This window comes from Rhagoletis zephyria, unplaced genomic scaffold (genome assembly GCF_001687245.7).
Source record: "Rhagoletis zephyria isolate East Lansing unplaced genomic scaffold, Rhagoletis_zephyria_1.1 Rzeph_scaffold_05107, whole genome shotgun sequence".
NCBI classification, from domain to species: domain Eukaryota; kingdom Metazoa; phylum Arthropoda; class Insecta; order Diptera; family Tephritidae; genus Rhagoletis; species Rhagoletis zephyria.
Window position 1 is genome coordinate 762 of NW_016162190.1, and position 7,999 is coordinate 8,760.

Sequence of the window (7,999 nt, forward strand, 5' to 3'; positions counted from 1 at the left end):
CAAAGGTTTATGTTTTTATTTCAATGATTATATATTTTGTTCAAAACAACCTGACAGCTATTGCCTTATCCATACTTATGAACCAATAGAAATTCAAAGATTTTCTGAAGACAAAAATTTGTTATAGGGAAAAAATTTACAAATTTAAGAAGCTTTTTTTTGTGAACCAGTCGATTCGTTTACACTGGGTATATGTACAGCTGATTGCTCATTAGATAGTACGGAAGTTTATTATCCTATAGAAAAAATAGAATGTAAGTTAATTGGTATTTGTTATGACAGTATGCCACTTCTGCCACTTTTGTATGGGTACTATTAATTAATCTGTAAATATCAAAATCTGTAAATAAATCACACTTTTTAACAACTTTTCAAAAAAGTCAACGCGGTTAAAATACGCAATGTCAAAGAAAATCAAGATAATAGTTTTAGCAGATTCGGAAAACATAGCAACACCGTGTAAGTTTTATATTAATATACTATAGACATAAACTACAAAAATTACAAATGTTCTATTCTATGTAGATAAGAAAGCAGTTCCAGCATGCGAGAGTTGTAAATCCTTGGTGGAGGGACTGAAAACTTTGCAAGGTAAATTAATTAACTTAGATACAAAATATGCTTATCAAACCATTAATTATTGTTATTTTTCAGAAACTGTGGAAAAAAAATTTAATTGTAAGAATTTTTTCATATTTTATAAAAAAAATATATATATTTTTTAATTGTTAACTCCTGTATAAAGAAGAAATTGACGAAACTCTGTTGCTTTCTAGTTTGAAATTTCGTTGAATGTTCTGGGCTTTCTTACAAATTCCTTTGGTATATACGGTTTTATGATTCTAAAAGTTCTGACATTTTTGATTTCTTTATCTTTCAACTTTCAAATTTACTTTATCTTGTACTTTTCTTAATAAGTATTTACGCATTACCCCCAAATCAAGCAAATGCATGCAATCTAATGCTACTTGACTTATCATTTTTAACTTTATGTTTTCAAATGGTGTCTTAGCATTTCTAAATTTATGTAAGTGATGTGTCGTATATTTTCTACTAAAGAAATCACTGTCAGTAATAAGATCACCTGACTCAGAACTGTATACTAGCACATTGTTTTGTTTCTTTCCGATTTGCGTACATTTGCTGCAGCCGTGCGAAGATACATGGCTAGGCGCGCCGCATATAAAAACTCTAGCGGGCGCATCGCAGATTAATGCTCTAATATTAGCTGTTATTGTTTTTCCACCCAAGTCCAGACCATTGTTTAATAAAAGTTTCATTTCTTCAACAAAAGGATTCAAATAACCAAAAATATCATCTGGTTTTTTTTTGCCTAGATAAATACCCACAGGAAAAACACAAACATTTTTAAATTGTACTAATCTAACTAAAATTGGCTACAATTGAGCACGCGAACTTTTATATAATGGCAAACCATCAATGTTTATGTCGATAGAAACTTCGTCAACTTCTCCCAATATATAATCAATTTTTTCTATTTGTTTTTTTTTTTAAGCCAATATGGCAATATAACCCGGGTGCAACAGTTTTAATAATTGCCTATTCTCTTTTTTTCCTATAAAGGGTCTCGCGCTTCGCGGTACATCCAAATTTTCGTCGCGTAAAATAGCCAGAAGCTTCTCGAAAGATTTACGTGGCGGTTGGTATTCAACACACCAATCTAAAATTTTTTCCTTAAAAGAACGCGGCTTTTCACATTCTAAAGATAAATTCCGCGATTCTAAGGGCCGGTTACTCAATGTCGAGTTAACACTTATCTCCGGTTAAACATAGTTATCGACGTTACCGACTCCCTGTTGTATGCATGGAGTCGAAGACGTCGATAACGATGTTTAACCGCAGATTAGTGTTAACCAGACATTGAGTAACCGGCCCTAAATGTATATCCAAGTCTAAACTGTATTGCTCAGGATGATCATAATCAGAATCTACCCGTGCGCTTGAAACTGCGCAATTTTCCGTTGAAGAGCTTGAAGAAGGCCCTGCTTCACTATTTGCTTTAGGAACTGATCCTAATATATTGTGACTATACAATTCCCTTTGTTTTTAACACGTCTCCTTAGATGCCTTTTGCTACTCATATTTACCAAGCTTTAAATTAGAAATATTCAATTATTTTTAACACACGTTAAATCACAAATTCTTCACAACTTTTTCGAACGAACGCATCAATGATTTCAACCATGATACAAAAAAGAAGGTAGTTTCAGTAAACAACTTTTTGATTAAAAAGGAGATTTTTGACAATTGCACAATTGTAAAAAATTCGAAGCGGCGTTGCCCAATTTTAGTATTTTGGTAGAGGGGATTTTATATCCTAAATTTGGGAGTATAAATAAAATAGTTGTATTAACATTTACCTTTTAAAAATAATTAATATCTTTTCTTCAAAATGTTTAAATTTTACATTAAATTCGATAACTACTTGCCAAAATCTTTATTTTTACATTAATAAAATTTTAGTGAACATATTTTAAAATTCTTTAATGTCATTATGTCATCTGATTATTTCACAATGGAGCTAGCCAAGACTATTACAGTTTTCTATATCGGATATTTCTGATATATTTCAGACACTGAAATTATAATTTCGATATTGTCTTTGCCCATGTCTTTCAAGTAACTTGAAAACGAAATTTACTTTGTGACGCATGGGCCTCATGACTTTCAGTGAAGTGAGTATTATCTAATTCTATTATATTTCGACAATATCCTTGCTCCTGTGGGTAAAACAAATATATTTTACTGTTCAATATTAGAGGGGGTGTGAAACAAAATTGATGATTTATTGTTAGTATGAAAACTAGATACACAATTATAAACTTATTAAGCATTAGACCTCTTATCTTTAAAAAAACAAAAGGGGAAATGTTCGATTATTTGTTCAATGGTTTTGGGGTGGCAAGCGGAGACGGACCCATTAAAAAATTGGGTAAAATTAGAATTTTTACAGAGAAAATGTAGGTCCAACTCCGGCTACGCTGACCACAATATTTTTTTTTTTAAAAAGGTCCATATTTCAAACCGAATTTATTCATAAATTTGTATCCGAAAGTTAGCAATCTTTATTTTAAACTAACGTGTAATTGTTTGACCACACGTGAATGTCAAAATTTTTTGCTTTGGGTTAAGCATTTGGACACATTAACCTAAAATTATTGTACAAGTAACCCAGCCGTACCCAACAATATACCTTTTGCTGTTCAAATTTCGATTCTAAGAACAAAATGTTTGTAAATAACCAGAAAATTAATAACACAATTTGGAGGGTTTTGGATACTGGGTATGGTAGCACGAAATGTCACAATCTACTTAATTGTCAGGTTGTTAATATGGCGACAAAAAAGTGACAATGGATCTACCTTCTTTTTTGTATCATGATTTCAACCATATTGTCTTGATAGATATGTGCGACGCTATCGAACACAATGAATCGACCATTTTATCAAACACATAATCGAACTCATTGTTATCAAAAATGACACCAGACAAGCGGCTTGTCAAACATACTTCAAACCTACTTTTCCCATTTCGTCATACAACATGCCAACATGACTCGTTGAACCAAAGAATTTTAGTTTTCTTCCGGTCCACAATGTTAAAAATTATTGTTTTGTTCCATTTTCCTCTCTTACGTCTTCACAGGGTGAAAATTCCGTTGCAAATGAGGCGAATTTATCAATTATTCTCAAAGAAAGTGGTTTGACAAATCGTGAACAAGCCGGCCGGAAAATCCGAACATCTTGATTTTTGTTCAAATTTCCCTCAAACGGCTTGTCAAACCTTCAAACACCCTCATACACAACGCAAATGTCTTAAAGCAAAGGGATATTTCGCTTGGTTTGTCAAGCCGCTTGTGTTGGGTATTTCTCTCTTTACTTGAGGAGCGATATTCAAATGCTTGAATGAACAGACAGATGTCACTCTTGCATACCTAAGAAATTGCACAATTAGTTATTTATCATGTACATATTTTTATAAGATTTTAATCTATACTCATTGTAGCTCTTTCCTCGTTGATCATAGCAACATTCCCAACTGCATAAATAACGCCACACACATTTCGAATATATTTTGTTACTCAATACGTAATTGATTACCAAGGCTTTGATGCCAATAGGTACCCGCATTATGTTTTATCGAAACGTTTGCATATTTGTAGTTTAAAAATCGATAGTTGATAATCGCCCCATCAGAACTGCGAATTTGGTATTTATTTTGGTTTTGTTTTCTTTCTATCGCATCTAAACATTTTGTAAGTATAACAACTGCTTATGAATTAAATGTCCTTTTTTTTGCCCGCTGGCAATACCGTGGACCCGCGAATAATTTTTCTCGGAAATTGCGAAATTTCTTTAAATTCAATAAAAATAGTAATTTAAGCGGAAAAATTACGCAAATCATCTCCTTTTGTGTACTGATATTGTTACGACTTGTAGATATCGGAAAAAAGGAACTAAGATTAAATTTAAGAGATCCCTATCAAAGTTGGAGAATAGTGGCGGGGGCTCGGATGGCCCCTTAGCCAAGACAAAATGTAGGAGCCGAAGCAACAGTAGATTGAGGCAGGAAACCAAAAAAAGGGAAGCTAGATACCCCTGCAGTGGCCAATGCAAATTCGTAGGAAGTAAATATGACAGACATTCAACCAAGTAAGTGGAACTATTTTTACAATATGAACCATAAGGGGCCGTACTATGCCTGGGTAAAACGGATATTAACAGAGAGCGAATGCCAATTAACGCTATTACGGTCTCCAAAATACTTAGTACCTTACAAGTACCTGATGTTGAAGATGTAATCAAAGTTGGTTATGGTAGATGTAAAATCTCCTTCAGAAATGGCAGTGCAGAAAATGAATTCTACAAGAATGAAAATATCAAAAAACACCTATATGAGACAAAAATCTTTGCACAGTGCGTTTCCAAAATGGGTATCATCTTTGATATTCCAACAGACCTATCGGAACAGGAATTACTTCAAGGACTTAGTTCACCAGTACCAATACTGGGAGTTCTAAGAGTGAAGAGAAAAGAGAACGGCGAGAAAGTCCCGACCAAACGTGTCAAAGTAATATTTGACGGACTAAATATACCATCGGAAATTAGCTATATGTATACTAAAATTAAAGTTAAATATTATATCCCATTCGCGCAGTGCTATCGCTGCTTCCGATACAATCATTTTGCACAACACTGCAAACAGACAGACTTAATTTGCCCACTATGTAGCGAATCACATGGGAAGGATACAACTTGCACTAACAAACAGAAGAATTAAGGCTCACACTATCAAAAAAATAATGACTATTGAAAATTTGCACATCAAAGAAGCACGAACTAAGTATGCGAAACTATTTGGAAATCGCTTCCAACGCCTAGACGATGATGTCTCTAACTTCCCGGCACTTCCTAACAAAGAACAAACAAAAACACTAAATAATGTCCAAGAAGCAGCAAGGACTATGCACAAGCTACTCCCGTACGCAAAGATTACTAAAATGAACCTGAATAGACAAAGAGAGCTGGAGAAAGATGAAAGAACTATGAATGAATGGAGACAAACTACTAAAGATTACAATATCGATACTAAACATAAGGAATTAGCTTATCCCAAGGATCTCATGTTACATCTACAGAAGCAAGACGAGATAGCCACACAAATTAACCAGGCGATATCTAATTTTCTAACAAGTAATGAGAAGAACATTACAAACAAACAACATTACGAATTTTTAGCCAGTATCCAGGAGGGACTAAAACAAATGTATAGTAGAGCGGATGTTTGGAGGATCAATTCCATGAGAACACTACAGTTCAATATTCAAAGTCTGAAAAAAACAAAATAATAAAGAACTGCTTGAATTAACGTTAATACATAAAAATATCGATATAGCAATTCTTAGCGAAACATGGTTGACAAATAATAGCAACACGTCTTTAAAAAACTTTGACTTCGTCGGCAAGTATCGCGATGATGGATATGGTGGTGTAGGCATATACGTAAACAAAGGCATCAAATTTTCAGTAATTAAACTCATAACCAACGCCGATATAAATGGCATCACAACACTGAATCTTAAAGTGAACTTCAATGTTTTCAGCATATACTGCCCACCAGATGTGGCCACAACAGAATTTAAACAGGAGTTAGAAAAAACATTTTTAAAGGCGAAAAACTTAAAACATAAGTCGATATTGGCAGGGGATTTTAACAGCAAGTCAATGTAATGGGTTAGTAATACTATCGACACTAAAGGTAGTATCCTCGAAAATCTAGCAACATACTATGAGTTCGAATGCTTGAACGACGGAAACCCCACGTACATAGTCGACGACATTAAAACACACCCGGACGTAACATTTTGCAACCTCTTTACCTCTTAAAATAACCACCAGTAATCATCAACCAATTAAAATAGAAATAAATAACAATCACATGCGGGAAAATTGCAATTCCTCAAAAATTTAAAACAACAAAATTATTATTGGAAATACTAATATGGAAATAGGCCATAATCTGCAGGAATTCAATAGTAACATAAATAAACTAATAGAAGATAACACTATACAAATTAATAGCAATAATAAATACAAAGCAAAAAAATGGTGGAATAAAGACATTGACAAACTATATAGAATAAGAAACAATGCAAGAGCCAGATACCAAAAACATAGAACATTGGAAAATCTAAATAAATTATCGGAAGCGCAAACAAATCTACAAAATCAAATAACCACAAGCAACAGAGAAAATTTTAATATACTACTAGATAAGATATCGAATACAAAAGACAGTAAACAGATGTAGAATAAAACTAATATCTTAAAAAAATATAGCTGTCCTAAAAGAACGAACAACACTTGGACTAAAGATACAAAAAAATTACTTTTTAACTATGATAACACTACCATCAAATACTACCTGCAATGACCACAATTCACCGGCCTTTAATGATTATACTTACACTGGATACGACTTACCGGAACTGACATTTGAAAATTTTGAGACCTTTTTAAAAAGCAGGAAACCGGATTCAGCTAAGGGATTGGATGGATTATCATACCGTATGATTAGTAAACTTCAAGAGACAGAAAAACACGCACTCTTCCGAATATTGAAAAATATTTGGAACGAGGGGGAAAAACCGGAGGAATGGAGGCATATTAAAATAATACCAATATTGAAGCCCGATAAAGACACAGCCACAACGGAGAGTTACAGACCAATATCATTACTATCAACATATCATCTTGACGACCATGTTGATCAATACCAACTTTTACCCTCTAGGTCATACGCCTTCCGCAAGAGGAGATCAACAACACAATGCATCAACGACGTTATTAACACGGTTCTACATTTGAAAAGCATGGGTAAACATGTAGTAGGTGCAGAGATTGACCTCGTTAAGGCGTATGATACTGTAAATATTCAAACCTTAACAACCATATTAAATGAAGCAAACATAAAAGAAGCAGTAGTCAGGTGGATTAATGACTTCCTCTTCAGAAGAACACTACACCTTGGAAAGGAAAGCATAGTAACCAATAGAGGTTTACTCCAAGGAAGTGGACTGAGTCCACTGTTATTCAACCTATACACAACGAAACTGCACCAAGTATCCGATGATAAAACCACACTATTTCAATTCGCTGATGACTTCTTCTTAATAACGGCTAACAGTGATTTCAACGCTGCAAAAACACAATTAAAGCAGAAACTGGAGAAACTCAATGAAATTTGCGGCCAAATGGACCTAACAATCAACTTTGATAAAACCAACATTATTCTTCTTCTTCTTCTTTTTTGGCGCTGTAACCGCCTAAGCGATTTTGGCCGAGTTCAGCAAAGCACGCCAGTCGTTTCTCCTCTGTGCCAACTGACGCCAATTGGAAACGCCAAGTGAAGCCAAGTCCTTCTCCACCTGATCTTTCCATCGCAGTGGGGGCCTCCCTCTTCCTCTGCTACCACCAGC

The 7,999-nt window shown here is 34.2% G+C and overlaps 1 long non-coding RNA gene across 1 annotated transcript in view; it reads left to right on the top strand.

Annotated features, from left to right (window-relative positions):
- Positions 1-1,643: 1,643 nt before the first annotated feature.
- The window catches only part of LOC108371610 (uncharacterized), a 9,495-nt gene continuing 3,139 nt past the window's right edge, over positions 1,644-7,999 (top strand). Inside the window, exons 1-2 of the long non-coding RNA XR_001848768.1 lie at positions 1,644-1,654; positions 4,218-4,276. This is a non-coding gene — a long non-coding RNA (uncharacterized LOC108371610). The remainder of the gene's footprint in view (positions 1,655-4,217; positions 4,277-7,999) is intronic.